We start from the raw sequence: 16,727 nt of genomic DNA, 5'->3' as shown, positions 1-16,727 counted from the left end.
AAGGGCCTCCCAGGCAGCCTGAATGGGCTGCTGGGGGTTCCCTTCAAGCCACAGCTTCAAACTTCTTTTAGTGAATCAACTTCTTTTAAACTACATCCATTTGAGAAAAATAATCAACATGAATTGAGAAACACAACAACAAACAGGCTATGGAGTAAAGAGTCGTGGATTTGAATCCTGGCTCCTCTCCTTACCACCTGTGTTATTCCTGGACAAGCCTCAGTTTTCCCGTCTGTAAAATGGGGATGATACAATCCACTTTGCAGGGTTGTTGAGCACCAATTTTTTTTTTTTTTTTGATGGAGTTTCGTTCTTGTTGCCCAGGCTAGAGTGTAATGGCACAATCTCGGCTCACCGCAACCTCCGCCTCCCAGGTTCAAGCGATTCTCCTGCCTCAGTCTCCCGAGTAGCTGAGATTACAGGCACGCACCACCACGCCTGGCTAATTCTTGTATTTTTAGTAGAGATGGGGTTTCACCACGTTGGTCAGGCTGGTCTCGAACTCCTGACCTCAGGTGATCTGCCTGCCTCGGCCTCCCAAAGTGCTAGGATTACAGGCGTGAGCCACCATGCCTGGCCCACGAGGACCAAATTTAATGGATGGGTCTGAAGTGGTCAACTACCATCAGCCATTGTTTTGACAAATCCATTCTTCCTCACAGCACTGGACTTAAAGACTTAAAAAGGCTTGCCAGGCCTATTTCCCACACTATATTTATGGGTGAAGGATCTTAAGGAACATGGAAACGAGGCCCAGACAGGCTGAGGGTCTTGTGAAAGCTGCTGTGTCTAATTAGGCACTGTTTGTAGTTCTTTTGTGAAGCATGATCGTTTGTTAGCTCCAGTTAAAAGAAATTATAAAACCATATAGAACCCAACTGAAAGTTTAGAAAACAAGGGGCAAAAGCCTTCTCCATAAGGCTACCAGCCTCCCATTGCAAGTACAGTGACTTATATGTTAATATGTAGTTTGTACATGCTGGTCTTGATAATAAACTTGAAAGGTGAATACAGTATACGCGTGCCTTTGCTTGCTCCACCAATAGTACAGATTATCATGTTAATGACTCCCTATTATTTCATCAAATTGATGCTGAGTATTGTTGAATTTTACTTTCAATTTCCCCCTATTTGAAATAATGCTTCAATGAACTCTTCTCTTTTTCCACAGAAAAATAATTTCCATTTATTTGTCTAATTTCCTTAGGATAAATTCCCAGAAGCAGAATCAGTGGGTCTCAGGGTAAGTACATTTTTGTGGTTTGTGATACATATTTTCCAATTTACTTTCCATAAAGGATGTTCTAATTTACATTGCCTCCAGCAAAATATGTCCGTTTAGCCACTTCAAGGAAACCTCACCAGCATTAGGTATTATTGTTTATTATTTTGTTTGCTGCTAGATAGACAGTTATTCCTTATTCTTCTAAAATAAAATATATAAAATGATTGATTTGTGGATTCAAAGATGCATATATATATATAGTATACATACCAATAGATTTATATTCTCTCTTTAACATTATTTGATATTTGGGGAGGTATTGAGTCAGGTGAGTCTTTTACTACAAAATGCAAGAATGCCATTCCTGTTTGCTTGTGAAAGGCAAGTATATTCTCTCCCATGCCAGACAGTGATCATTGTAATAAATTGGGGCTGCCGCCAAAGTCGAAATAAACAAACTGTCACAGCAGACAATGGAAGCTCAATCCTGACCCTGATGAATGAAGTTGCTAATGTGACTTCCTGGAGTGGATGTCAGCCAACGGCCTCCCCTGTGACTTACATTAGGTCCTAGTGACAGTGGTAAGTGATTTGAGGAGGTAAAAAAGGTGCTTATGGGGCTGAGGAGGGGGTGCTATTTGGGGTGAGTGCACAGTCTGGTTTCTATAGCCAGCAGAAAAGGACTGATTTGGAAGAACTTCACAGGGAAAGTTTGCAGGGTGTTCATGAAAAGATAGAAACTGAGAGTATTTGAGGTAGGGGCATGTGGTGGTGAGGTTAGCCATTTCAAACAGAGGCTCATAAGCCAGCCCAGAACTGAGCACCTCTGTTGGGTCTGACAGAGTGTCATGAACAGCCAGATGTAGGTTCCGATCTTGGTGCTGCCATTGAGACTTGTGGAAGATGTCACTGTGGATTGAGGGACAACTGAGAACTCAGTAACACGTCCTGCCCCATTTGCTCCTCCTGGTTCCAAAGCTGAGCCTGAGTCCAGCTGGCTCCAGGCTTCTCAGATTTCTGTCCTCAGAATTCCAACACTTGTCTGTACACTGGATGGGTAGCGAGTACAATCTGCCTGTGTCCACCCCTCTTGTGTCACTGAAGACATGCTGATTCTCTTATTAGAGTGGAAGCTTGCTCAGACTTAAAAGGTGAAGCCTCAATGCTCATTCATCCTTGCAGCACCAATGCTAACTCCCTTTTCTTCCAGGAAGCTTTCCTTGATCTCACCAGTTAGCTAATGACCACCTCCTTTGCCCTCCTCTGTGGAAGCTTTTATGGCTGTTCTTATTGCATCAGGATCGTAATTGATCTTCATTCGCAGACGCCGGACTCTGCAGCCACATCTGTGTTTCCCTTACTTCTTGCTCTTGTAAGATAACCTCATTCCTAGCTGTAGCCTTGGTCCTTTGCAGGCTGTCAAGGAATGGTAAGCTAATGAATGAGTGATAAAATAAGCCCTCCACCATTTATAAAGCACACTTAGCACACATTATCTTATTTGGTACAACCTCATTGTAAAGGTGGAGAGGCTGGATATTGTTATACCCATTTTACAGAAGGGATCAATAATACCAGCTGGCACTCACTGAGAGTCTCAATGCAGCAGGCTCAGGGCTCAGCACTTTACAAGCATTGTCCCGTGTCATCTTCCCAACAACCAAGGAGGTAGGTACCATCATCATCCTCATTCCACTAAGAGGGGACTGAGACTTGCTGAAGACAAATCACTTGGTGGGGCTGAATTTCTAGGAAGGGACAGATCTGGAATCTGACCCCAGTTCTGTGTGTTGCCAAAGTTTCCACTCTGCTGCGCTGCCCCTCCTGACGATATCACCTCCACTGTCTCCACCTCTGGCGTTTGAGTTCTTAGAAACAGTGTCTTATTTGTCCATTCACTTCCAGTGCCAGGTCCGAGGTTGGGCATAGGTAGGCATCCATAAATGCTGATGAAATGGAACGATAGGTGGATGAATGGTCAGTTGGTGTCTGCTCCAGCTCTGTTGCAAGCGGAGGGAGTTTCTGCTTTCATGCAGTGCAGTCAGGGGATGGGAATTGGGATTAACTTGGGACTGATCTTGTACCTGAGTTGTTCTGGTCATAAAACATGAGGGTGTGTCTTCTTGGGGACATGGTGAGCCATGTGCCTGCTTTCCAATGCATCAGATATGTCTGGCCAATCTCTGAGGGCAAAATGAAATGTCTTGGGAGAACAAAGAGCTGCCTCCCTCCTGTGCCAGGAGAGCAGGATCATTTTGCTCTGTCTACACACGCATTCCTGTCCTCTCCCTGCTGATGGCCTTGGGAGATAATGTGTTTCATGTGTGTCCCTGAGCATTGTGACAGCTGTCGTGAATTTAGTGGGAGCTGCAATGGCCCGTGTGTCTGGGTGAAGTGGGTTCCATGTCTTTCCAGGTTGCAGACTCTTGAGGGAAGCAGGATCCCATATCGCAGGGCTGTAATGTCAGACAGGGCCTGCCAGGGTCAGTATTTGCCTCTCTACCTAGCTCTGGGCAGAGCCTGAATGGCTGGCCAGCAGACTCCAGCCATGGAAGGTAGAGCTGGAATTAGTCCTTCTGCTCTAAGAATGGAGTGTGGGGCCTACCTGGCTGGACATGGAGCTTCGTTTTTGATGTGCACCCAAGGTCCCAGTGCAAAACACAGGGCGCCGGTTTGCACATGTATCTTATCTGGTTTCCCCATCAGAGCACTCAGCTTTGTTGATGAGACTGTGGATTCCAAGATAGGCAATGATAGAAATGAGCAGAACTGACATTTATTGTGCATTTGCTCCTTGTCAAGCATTTTACACGGAATTTCTCTTCTAAGCTGTTGATATCTCAAAGTGCTTAACAGCATGGATATCAGAGTTAGCAGGACTTGGGTTTAGATTATGACTTTTCTGCTCAGAGCTGTGTGACCCTGGGCAAGTCACCTGTCTGAGTGCCTGTCTCCTCACCCTGAAGCATGTTCTGACTAGTGACAGCCCTCGTAACTCGCAGGTTGACAGAGAGCCTGCATGTGTGTGTTTCTGTTCAGGACAGTACAGTGCTGGTGGGCAGGCATCATCATTCCACGAGGCCTGCCATTCTGCTGTTCCCTGAGATCTCTGCTCTCCTAACCGTGAGCCCAGGCTCCTTCCTGGCCAGGGTTCTGACCTTCCTTGCCCTGTCCCTGTCAGCTCCCTCTTGCTGCAGCCTCTGGCCTGGAAGTCCTTTTTGCATTCTCTCCTCACTTGTGTCTTGGATGAGGGCTTCCTTCTTCAGTGCTGATGAGGACTGTGCCTGGGAGGGCTTTCCTCTGCCGCATGCTCCATTCCCTGCCTGCTCCATTCCCCGCCTGCTCCATTCCCCGCCTGCTCCATTCCCCGCCTGCTCCATTCCTGTGTGCTGTCTCCATCATGAGACTCTGGGTGTGTGAAGGGGTGAGAAATTCATGTGAGTGTCTGTGATTGTGAGGGTTGTACCCATAGCTGATATCTGGATGTTTGTGTATGTGTATGTGTGAGTCTGCACTGGCATGGGGAGGAGCACGGATATCCATGGTGGTGAATGTGCAGGTGTGACACGCTGTGTGCCCATGAGTGAGACCAGGAATGCAGGACTCTCACTTGTGGCATTAAGCCCATGTGTGTACAGCCTGCAGACGTGTGATGTCGGAATGTGCCAGTGAGGGGCTGTGTGTGAGATACACACATGTGCATATACACACAAGCACTGTGTGAGGAGGTATGTAGGAGAGTGGGCAAGGACATCAGCCTGTCAGGGCCCCACTCTGTGCTGCTGGGGGCTCATTCTCAGCTCTTTACGAAGTGCAGGGCAGGGGCAAGACCCTCCCTGGTGGGCCAAACCTGCCTGCCCTCTCTCTGTCCCACGTAGGCTGGACTAGAGACAGTTCTGGGATTCGCTGAGGGTGAGGCAGGCCCAGGGCCTGGGAGAGGTGGTAAGAGGAGGAGGCCTGGCCTAGGGCAGGTGGATGAAGTAAAGAAGAGACCACCTCAACATAGTCTCTGGAGTGCTAGTGGGGACCAGAGCCTGCCTGGTCACACTTAGGTCTGAATTCAGCTCTCACATTCCCAGCCAGGCTCTCTCCAATTCTCTGTGCTGCTTCCCCAAACTGAGGTAGGAATCACAAAGCAGGTGACAAAGACTTTCTTCCCCAGCTCTATTCAGAAGACCAGGGATGTCTCTCATCCTTATCACCAGTATCCTAATGAAGCTTCAAGAAAAATGTTTGTTGAATGAATTAATGAAATGAGAGAGAATGCTTATGGTTGCTGGGGGAAGGAGAGACTATGTGAAACAAGCTCATCCTACCACGTGTGGGACAGGGCATGCGGTCGTGCAGGGCAGAGTGTGCGTGCATGTGTGTGTGTGTAGATATAGGCGTGTGGAGGAAAGAATCAGGTAGCCACTCCCTGGCTGCTCCTAGAGCTGAAGTTTCCCAGGCGGGATTACGATCTCAATGTTTCACCTTCCGGCTACTAGGAGTATGGGATGGGGGCTTTGGGGGGCTGAATGTCAGTCTGGGGTTCCGATCTTCCTGGGAGGGGGTACAAGTCCTCAGCGGAGGATTTGTACCAGCCGCTAAGCAGATAATTGCTTGTCAGATTGATTGAAGGCTTTTCAAAATGTCTTTTCCTTGGAACACCCTCCCATCCCCCCCGATGAGTGGATTATTTGAGTTGGAACTGTTCCCCCTCAGTTTTTTTCCCCTCCTTTCTCAAAGTAGTAATTACTGCCGAGTAGCCCTCCGTGGCGTTTCCTGTCATTTGCAGGCTGAAGCCAGCGGCTGTTTCCTCTGCTGGGTGAAGGACAAGCAGGCCAGTTAGGGAAATACCCCACCCCCTAGCCTGGCCCTGAGCCCCTGGGGCCCCTGGTGGCCTTGGTGGGGCTAATGGGGCCTGGCAGGTGGAAAGGAACTGGCCGACTGATCAACTGAGGTAGTCCTGGCTCTCTTCCAAATCCTGAGACTTTCTTCACCCTTTGTGTCCTTGCTCCCTTGTGTGTGTGCGCGCACACACGCACGTGCATCTAACTGTGTGTGTACATGTAAACTGTGCACAGGCTCTTGAGCCCCAGTAAAAATCTCCACCTGCGTCACCCACAGTGATTTTCCCAAGGGAGCTTAGCCTTGACCATTTCTTCAGATTTGAAAAAGTCTGTAAAGTATCTTCATTGTAAGTGGATCTATGGCTGGTGAGATGCGTAGACGGGAGATCAAGCAAGAATAGTGAGAGGCTCATTGCCAAATCAAGGTAGTGGGTTTAGGGGCGCCCATGGCACAGTGCTTTCAACTTTTCCATGCTTTCAGAATATTCACAATAAAACGTGGGTAAAAAGTTTGCAAGGTCGCTCTACAATCCTCCTGTGCACCCCACCCACACTCAGGATTCGTAATCTCCGCTAGCCTTGAGTTTTGTTTTAATGCTGCTCCTCTTCGTCCTCCTCCTCCTTCCTTCCATCTTCTCCTCTTCCTCCCTCTGAGAGTTTGTTCTCAGTCACAGAGGCCAAAGCTGAGCAGGACGCAGACTAAGATGAGATGAAGAGTTGAGGCTCATGAGTCAAGACTGTTTGAGTCCATTCCAAGTTCTCCCTCTTTGTGACCTTGGGGGAGTCTTTGTGCCTCAGTTTACTCATCTGTGAAATGAGGCTAATAACAATAGAACCTTCATAAGGTTGCAGTGAGGGTTGAATGAGAGAATGCATGTAAAATGCTGGGCACAAAGCCTCAGTCCATAATCTGTGCTTAACAATTGTTTGGTAAACAAATGATAAAATGGATCTCATAAGGAGATGTGGGCCGGGCGCGGTGGCTCAAGCCTGTAATCCCAGCACTTTGGGAGGCCGAGACGGGCGGATCACGAGGTCAGGAGATCGAGACCATCCTGGCTAACACGGTGAAACCCCGTCTCTACTAAAAATACGAAAAACTAGCCGGGCGAGGTGGCGGCGCCTGTAGTCCCAGCTACTCGGGAGGCTGAGGCAGGAGAATGGCGTGAGCCTGGGAGGCGGAGCTTGCAGTGAGCTGAGATCTGGCCACTGCACTCCAGCCTGGGTGACAGAGCGAGACTCTGTCTCAAAAAAAAAAAAAAAAAAAAAAAAAAAAAAAAAAAAAAAAAAAGGAGATGTGGACCTCAGAAAGAGATGGGAGGGAACATGCCAGAGAGATGAGCATGGCAGCGAATTGTGTGTTTGGGGGACCCCATGGGTTTCAGCGTGGCTGGACTACAAGATGGGTGGTGAAGTGTGGAGGGCTGGGAGCTAGAGGGAGGCTGAGAAGGAGGCTGGGACCACGTTGCTGTGGTGATTATGAGCATGGTCTCTGGGATCAGGTGTGGCTCAGGTTGAATCCCAGCCCTGCCACTTCCTAACTGTATGACTTTGGACAACTGACGCATCTCCATGGCTTGGTTTTCTTATCTGTGGAAATGGGAATCCCAGTAGTTCCTACCTTAGAGGACTGAATTAACTGAGTTAATAAATGCAGAGAACTGCCGCCTGGCCTGTGGGAAAGTTGAATAAAAGTGTTTGTTATGATTGTCATTCTTGGACATGTGGACATGGGCCGCATTTGGTTGCACATGTGTGGTTGGCTCACGTGTGTGTATGTGTGTGTGTGCACGTGGGCATCTGCAGCCAGCGCTTGTTTGTGGGTGTGTTTGTGTCTATATGTAAGTGTGTGGTGGGGACTGGGGTCGGGGAATCCATGGAGCGATTAAACCTCTGGGAGAAGACCCATCCATCCTGGGCAAAGAAACCCTTCAGTGAGAAGTAGATGGCATCACTTATAAATAATAATCTATATTACTTCCCTGCTGAAAAGCCTCCAGAAGTTCCTCTTCGTTCATTCAGTCGACAAACACTTGCAGAGCTCCTACTATGCACCAGCCCCAGCCTCATTGGCCCTTTCCACTTGCTATTGGTTACATACAGCTTGTTCCTCCATGCACATTTCTCTTTGGCCTGCTAGACCCAAATCAGATGCCGCTTTCTCTGAGAATCTTTCCTGACTACAGAAGCCCATGCTGATGGGTTCCCTTGGCACCCAGGATTTTATGCCCACAGCAAGGTCAGTGACTCTTGTCTAGTCACCACTGAATCCCCAGCACCAGGGGAGAGCCTTAGCACAAGTGTTTTGAACGAATGGATGAGTGAATTGTTCAACATGAGGACACCCACAAGGGGTCCCAACTCTGCAGACCAGTTCAACCAAGAGCCTGGGAGCTGGGGTTCACTAGTTTCTTAATTTCTGCCACTGTCACTTCCATCTGTGCCACTGGCTCCCCACCAGGAAAGCCGCAGAGCCTGGATGCAGGTGGCTCAGTAAGAGTTAAAAGAGCAGTAGGCGTTGGCTCCTGGGGACAGTGAGCTCCCCAAGGCTGCTAGAAGTGTTGGAAGCAGAGGGAAGCAGGGCAGGAAAGTGGTCAGCGTCCTTCAGATAAAGGGGGCATTTGACCTTGGGTGCAGTCCAAGGCCCTTCCCTGGAGGCCCCCAGCATGCCAGGCCCTGACCTGCAGGGGAGGCCAAGGAAGCTGCCTTGACTGCAGGAGCCACAGACGGGGCTGGACACCAAGCCTCGCGTTATCTCCTCAGGCCACACGTCGGCTAGGAGTGTTGGGCACACAGCAGGACCGGCTCACAGGAAGCTGGAGGAGTTTCTGTCTTTCTAAGGGTCAGAGGTGGCTGGGATTTGGCAGCCAGGGAAATGGGAACTTCCTGTGTCCCTCCCTGGAGCGAAGACTGGCAGCAGGAGCCCAGATGGAACTGGTAGGCCAGAAATGCAAAGATGTGATTTTCACGGCCTGTTCCTCAGGCAAGACGTGGTGGGATTGGATTTCACTATATATACACGCATAGTGTGTGTGCAGGTGTGTGTGTGCTCACACGTGCATAGTGTGGGCATGTGCACATGCATGTGCATAGTGTGTGTGTGCATGCACACATGTATAGTAGCTGTGGGGCAAAAATTCAGGGTTTGTGTGTTTCTAGATGAATCTGTTTTTGTGCCCAAATTTGTCTGCCTTGTTGTGAATACTCTTGGTATATGTGTGAAGCAGGAATTTGTGTGTGTCCATATGTGCTTATATATGTAAACAGACATCTGCCAGAGGTATGTGTAAACCTGTGTGCTGAACACATGTGTATGAATGCATAGGGGGCCTGATTTTAATGTATGTATGTGTGTGTTGGGGGCTGCACATCCTGACAAACAGTTTTGAGCCCAGCAAGATGGAGCCACTGAAGGAGGGGACACAAAACCATGATGCTGGAAACATCTGTCCCTTCGTTTAGCCCTGGGGTCTCTGGAGAGGGTTTTATGTTTCCTTCTTGCCAAGAAGGAAAATGTGATGCTTCTCACTCAAATATACGAGCACAGTCACTCTCTATTCAATAAGATACCCAGTTCAGCTCACCCTGGGTTATAATCAGAGACAAGTGATTGGAAGAAGTGGCAGGAGGATCATCTTTAAGGATAAGGGGTGAGCAGAACTTCCCTTCCACTAGGGAGGGGTCCTAAACAAGATCCACCCCAGCCCAGCCCCATCTGGTCCCAGCAGGGGCACCTCAGGCAGGAGTAGGTGCAGCATCAGCAGTGGGTCTTCAGGCATCTGGTTGGAAAGGTTGTCCCTGCCTTGAATGACCACAGATGAGCCCCCTAAACTCAGGAGCTCTGAAAGCACAGAGGAAGAGGCCACTGCTATAAGGTCTCACAGAGTGGGGAGAGTTTGAGTGGAATCTTCGCCTTCACAGGATTGAAGAAAGTTTGTTAAATCTGGCATTTGTGTGATATTTGCTCAATGTCCATTTCGAACAGATCAGGAGTTGGTGAACTACCACCAATAGGCCAAATGTGGCCTAGTGCCTTTTTTTGTAAATAAAGTTTTGTGGGAACACAGCCATACCCAGCTAATACCGTCTATGGCTGCTCCCACGCTACAACAGCAGAGTGGAGTAGTTGTGACACAGACCCTATGGCCTGCAAAACCTAACTATTTGCTAACTGTCTCTTTACAGAAAAAAATTTGTGGACCCCTGCACTAGACTGTTGATTTCATAAGGGCAGGAAGGATAAGCTCAACACATAGCAAGTGCTTAATAAGTATCAGTTGAATGAATGAATGAATGAATGACTTAACTTTGGAGGATGATTCCAGGAAGAGGAAATAGTGTGTGACAAGGCATGGGGCCAAGAAACAGCCTTAGGTGTACTGGTCATGGAAGGGTGGAGCACAGAGAAAACACACACACACACAAACACATGCACGCACACACACACAGAGTACACACACACACACACATGCATGCAAGCATGCTGGGGAATGTGGTAGTGCAGAGGTTCACACAGCAGAACGAGTATTTGGCTAGGGAAGGCATCTCTGAGGAGGTGACACTGAGCAGTATCCTGCAGACCTGTAGGCATTTTGCAGGAGAAGATGGAGGAGCAGCATTCCAGGTGGTGGGACTGGCAGAGGCAAAGGCCTGGAGGCCGGATGGAAGGAAGTGTGGGTGCTGGGCACCGCTAATTACACTGAATCTGCATATGCCTGATGGGACCCTTGGGCCGACATGAAGCTACAGAGGACTTTAGGGGCAGATTTGCAGGGCCTGGAAGGGCTGCCCTCAGGGAGTGTGGAATTTGTTCTCTGGGCACTGGGGAATCAATCAGTGGGGGTGTCAGTGGAGACTCCAAGGAGACCCAGGTAGGCAAGGAATTCAGGACTCTGGGCAGGCCAGTTTTCTTCTCTAGACTAGTTTTCATGGCAAAATGGGAATGATAGTGGCTGCCTCCCAGAGTAGGGGAAGGATTACCTGAGGTCAGAGATGTGAGAAATTCAGCCTGTGCCTGGCACAGAGTGGCTAACAAGCAGTTGTTGGACAAAACACAGGACACCCAGTTAAAGTTGAATTTCAGGTAAATAACAAACCATGTTTTAGTATAAGCATGTTCCAAATATTGCATGGGACATTCTTACACTGAAAAATTCTTCATTGTTTTTCTGAAATTCAAACATTTCAGGAATTCAAAAGTTCTAACTCGGTGTCTTGTATTTTTATTTGCTAAATCTGGCAACCTAACTGCCCAGGGATAGTGGCTGAATCTGGGTCTTTGTTGGTGGCTTCAAGGTCCTGAAAACCTGACAGTGATGCCAGAAACAGGATGACAAGCTTGTGGGACTGAACACTGGGGAGGTGAGGTGTCATGGAACCCAGTCCTCTTGGCTAATGGGGAAGGAAGTAAAGGCTCAGAGAGGGGAAGGAACTAGCTGAAGGTCACCCAGCCAGATGTAGTCCTAGTGTTCTACTTTTCTCTCTGGCTGGTCAAGAGAGAGCTTTGACTCATGGGGGTGCTCCCTGGGACAGCTTAGAGGGATTCTATCAGTTGTGAGAATTCCGAGTACGGCTTCTAAAATCTTCAAGGCCATCCCAGCCTTGGCAGCCGATGCAGCGTGTGATCTTCACCACATCCCTCACCCCATCTATGCCTCAATTCATCCAGCCATAAAATGGGTCTAATTACACCCACCTCACAGGTGAGTTGTGAGGATTAATTAATGTTTGTAAAGGCTTTGTAATCCTTGGATGAAAGACGCTCCTTACATATAAAGGGTCATTATTTTTATTATTATTATACAAGTGCCAAGTATTATTACCTTAATTAGCTTTTCTAGATATCAAAAGCAATTAGACAGATCACTTGTTGAATGCCATTTCGGAAACCCAAGTCACAGAAACTCACACATTCACCTGTCATCTCTCACATTTTTGGCAAGGGGCCAACCTGGGCCAAAAGGAAGGGCTGAGATTTGCAAAAAGAAACATTGTTTCTGTTTCTGGCCAAGTTTCACCCCATTGCAAAATTTTCCAGGCATTTAAAATTCCCTAAAAAACAAAGGTTTTTGTTTTCGTTTTTGTGGAAATTCTTTTTTTTTTTTTTTTTTGAGACGGAGTCTCACTCTGTCGCCGGGGCTGGAGTGCAGTGGCCGGATCTCAGCTCACTGCAAGCTCCGCCTCCCGGGTTCACGCCATTCTCCTGCCTCAGCCTCCCTAGTAGCTGGGACTACAGGCGCCCGCCACCTCGCCCGGCTAGTTTTTTTTTGTATTTTTTAGTAGAGACGGGGTTTCACCGTGTTAGCCAGGATGGTCTCGATCTCCTGACCTCGTGATCCGCCCGTCTCGGCCTCCCAAAGTGCTGGGCTTACAGGCTTGAGCCACCGCGCCCGGCCAGTGGAAATTCTTATACAGGGGGCTTTTGGGGGAGAAAGCTTAGTTTTGCAGCCCAGGCAACCTGGCCTAGGAATGGCAATTTGTCCTGTTTTCCCTGATGTAGAGAGAAGACCAGGACTTAGCCATCAGAGCCAGTCCAAGTGAGGTGAAAGCATCTCTTGATGGGGGACTACTTTATTTCAAGCTCTATCCCAATGTGTGTATATTTTAAAATCATAATCCCATGCAGTAGTTAGGAGCTTTCTGACCTTAATTTTACAAACAAGAACACTGCGGCTCAGAAGGGTTAAGTGAAACAGCCAGGAAGTACAAGAAGAATGCAAACCCAGGTCTTGCTGATTCCATAACCTACATCTAGGTTTGATGCAGTTTCTACCTCTCTGTGTTACCTGGAATCTACCTGGCCTGGGTCTAAACTGGCTCATAAGTAGTCAAGAGGGTTTCTGGTATTTAACAGATGGGACCACATAGGCTGAATAGGTCACTGCAGTGCTGGGGGCCACTTGCAATCCCAGCCTGGTGAATCTGCTCAGGCCTTGGTTCAACATGGCTTTGGCTAGTCAGGGTCTTTGGAGTTGGCTCAAAACCCCAGGGTTTAGACAGAGGAGGGGACTGTGGCCTGGTTGTGTCCATTAGGGCAGGCAGAACAGGTCAGGGCAGAAATCAGCGGGGTGAGGCTCCCTCTGTACTGTCCAGTTAGCTGGGGCGGGTAGAGAGGGGTGAGGAGCTGGCTGTAATTAACTTTACCAGCGTCCTTAACACAGGTGAGAGAACCTTTCCCCTACTTTCCTTTCTACTCTGTCCAGCTTCCTCAATGGCCTTGAGGACCCTCCCAAAGCTGTGACTATGTCAGGGAGCACTGAACTGAGCCATGCTGCCAGTGTGTTCCAAACCAAGATTATATCCCAGCTCTGCAGTTCTACAAATCTATTTTCTTTTTACAGAACTTCCCTGAGGGCTGGGTTGGGGCCTTTGTGAAGTCAGTGAGTGCATTAAGGATCGTTGGAGTGTTGGGGGATTGAAGGATGGAATGCGGGAGGAGTTGATAGTGTAGGAAGAGGTTGACATATTAATGGAAGGGTTGCTGAATGGAGAGATGAATGAGATGGTAGATGGAGTTAGGTATTGGTGGATCAGTATGTATAAACGGAAGGAAGCATGGCTTACTGAATGGATGGGTTAGCATGTGAATGTAGGAATTTATGAGGGTGGAAGTAAATGTAGAGAGGGGTTGGAAATTTTGGTGGTTGGATGGAGGATTTGGAAAAAGATAGAGGGGCTGCTAGGTGAGGAGTTGGAGGAAGGGGGAGGGGTTGACAAATGTATGGACAAGTTGGCAGATGGGTGGAGGGATTGGTGGATGGATGAAGGAGTTTGGAAGATAAATGGAGAATGGTGCCTGGATAGAGAGAAGGTCAGATGGAGAGGAGTTGGGAAATCATGGATGGGAGGATTGGCTGAATCATGGATGGGAGGATTGGCATGAGGATAGTGGAAATGGTGATGACTGAAGGTTCTGTGGAGGTTGAAGGAGTTGGAGGAAGGGTGGAAAAGTTGGCCTATAAGGGAGCATGAATCGATGGAAGAGCATTTGGCAGGTGGGTAGGGAGTTGGTGGAAGGATGAGGAGTGGGATTTTGGAGCTTCTGGTGGGTGAAAGTTTAGATGGATGGGTGGAGGTAGGTAAATGGAGGATGGTAGATACATGGAGGAGATGTCAGATAGGAGAAAGGATTGACAGATGGGGAGAGGAGGTGACAAAGCGGCAGAAAAAAAATGGCAGACTGGCAAAACCCTCTGGGGAAAATTATAGAGCTAGGTAGAAGAGTAGGAAGGCAGTCTAAATCAATATTGGAAGAATTGGCTTTGTGGCCTAGGCCTTAGCCTGGACAGACCTCCTCTTATTTCCCTAGGCCTCAGACATCTTTTGCCTGTGGGTGCTTGGGGGCCGTTCCAGGTAATAGAAACCTTCAGTGCCCAGCTCAGTAGGTAGCTCTGACCATCCTCTCCCTCACGTCTTCCCTCCGCCTCCAGAGCCAGGCTCTCCTGAGGCTCATAAATCCCCAGTCTGGCAGGCTTTCTGTAATTAACTCTGCAACATTAGCCCAAAAGGTGGGGCAGGTGGGGCTGTGAAGAAAGGAGCTGACTCAGAGGCAGATGTCTATCTCCTGCTGCTGTGTCAAGTGTGGTCACTGTCCAGCACAACGGGGGCAGTGGCCAGGGGGCCTCCCTTCCCACCAGCTGTCTTGGGTTCCACTCTGGTCTCCCCCACAAGTTTTTGGGAACAGGGGAGAAAGTTAATTAGGTAGGAACCTGACAGTCACCTCTCTCTCTCTCTCTCTCTGTCTCTCTCTCTTTCCCTTTCTCTTTTTCTCACTCTCTCTCTTCCATTCTCACCTCTTTCGTTCATCTTTTTCTCTTCTTCTATACCTATTTCTCCCATTTATTTTCTGTTTCTATTTTTCTTTGTCTCTGATTGTTTCTCATTTTATGTCTTGTTCCCTTTCTCTCCCTCCTCTATCTATAGGTTACTTCCTGCTCACTGTTTTTGGTGGTTCCCCCTCTCCCTTTTCTCTGTCATTTTCTCCATTTTCATCTGTTTTCTTTTCTGCCTTTCTTTGCCTCTCTCATGGGCAGGTCTCCACACCTCACAATGGAAGCCTGTTCCTTTCTTCTGCACCATCTCTCTTCTCAATATGTGTCTTTACACAAGAGCAGAGTAGTTTTGAGGGATGTTCTTTCCTGGGTTTATTTTGTTTTGTTTTTGTTTTTGTTTGTTTGTTTGTTTTTTGAGATGGACTCTCGCTCTATCGCCCAGGCTGGAGTACAGTGGTGCAATCTTGGCTCACTGCAACCTCTGCCTCCTGGGTTCAAGCAATTCTCCTGCTTCAGCCTCCCTAGAAGCTGGGATTATACACATTTGCCACCACACCTGGCTAATTTTTGTGTTTTTAGTAGAGGCAGGATTTCACCATCTTGGCCATGCTGATCTTGAACTCCTGACATCAGGTGATCTGCCTGCCTTGGCCTCCCAAAGTGCTGGGATTACAGGCATGAGCCATCATGTCCAGCCCTCTTCTGGGTTTTTCATTAGGCTTAGAATCTTCTCAGAAAGCATTTCTCCTTTTCCTATTGATTTGTAGTAAAAACTGTGGAATCAACCCACCGGGAACCTCTGGCCAGAGGTGGAGGGGAAACAGGGGAGAGAAAATAGTGGCCACTCTGCAGACAACAGACCCTGGTCAAGGAAGGCTCTTCCTGTGTCACAGTGGATGAGCCTTTGTTGGGGGCACAGAAGAACAGGATCCTGGCATGGACACAGGTGAAAACTTGATGTTGCGTTGACCATCTCATGGGGCCCAGTTTTCTTCTCAAGGAGCCCACATACCATAGTGGTCAAAGTACTGGTGTTTGAGAGGCCTAGGTTCAAGTGCCAGCCCCAACACCACTCACTAGCTGTGGAATCTCAGACAGGTGACTTAGCCTCTCTGATTCTCACTTTGCTCATCTCTAAAATAAGACTAACAAGAATGTTCTTGTGGGGATGCTCAGAAAATTAAATGAGAATGTTGGAAGAAAAGCACCTGTATCAGTCATGATTCAGCTAGAGAAGCAAAACTGCTAAGAATAGCATAAAATGAGGGCTTTCTTATAAGGGTTTGGTTCTGTGCAGTTGTGGAAGCTGGTTCAACTGTCTACAGGAGGCTGTTGCTTCTGTGTCTGGGCCTGCAGTCAACAGAACAAGCAGGTGGGGAAGGAAAAAGGATTGACAGGAACTGGAGGGCAAGGGCAAAGCAGAATGTGAGCTGGATTATAAAAGGATGCGTTGAATCCGCATAGGTCTCTCATCTCCTCGAAGTTCCCAACTTTGAAGATGTGAGTAACCTGCTGGAGAAGTGATGGCTATTGTCACATTGCTGCACACACTCATGGCCCAGGAGTTGAGGAGGCTGGAGGAGGAGGCCTGGCAGGAAGTAGGGGAGCCACCGTCTGCGTGCCGCCCCACATCAACCAGCAATACCCACTGGGGCAGAGAGGCCCGAAGTTACACAGCTGGTGAGTGATGGCTCTTCCATCTGACCGCAAGTGCATGGTTCCACTGTACACACTGCGCCCTCAGCAGGAGTGGAGACATTCATGGACTTGTGTCATTGAGAAGCAGTCTAAGGAGGACGAGGCCCAGGTATCCATCTCTCCATAGATTCTGCTCCCCCTTCTCCCATGACTTCCAGAGCATGTTCTGTTCATAGTACATTTTTAGCTCTAGGAATCTGG

The 16,727-nt window shown here is 48.4% G+C and overlaps 1 long non-coding RNA gene across 1 annotated transcript in view; it reads left to right on the top strand.

Moving 5' to 3' along the window:
- LOC115892702 overlaps positions 1–16,727 on the top strand; it is a 53,068-nt gene that overhangs the window by 880 nt on the left and 35,461 nt on the right. Inside the window, exon 2 of the long non-coding RNA XR_004052597.1 lies at positions 1,208–1,243. This is a non-coding gene — a long non-coding RNA (uncharacterized LOC115892702). The remainder of the gene's footprint in view (positions 1–1,207; positions 1,244–16,727) is intronic.

The sequence above is a fragment of the Rhinopithecus roxellana genome, chromosome 13 (genome assembly GCF_007565055.1).
Source record: "Rhinopithecus roxellana isolate Shanxi Qingling chromosome 13, ASM756505v1, whole genome shotgun sequence".
Classification (NCBI taxonomy): domain Eukaryota; kingdom Metazoa; phylum Chordata; class Mammalia; order Primates; family Cercopithecidae; genus Rhinopithecus; species Rhinopithecus roxellana.
This window is presented reverse-complemented; position numbering and strand designations above follow the sequence as displayed.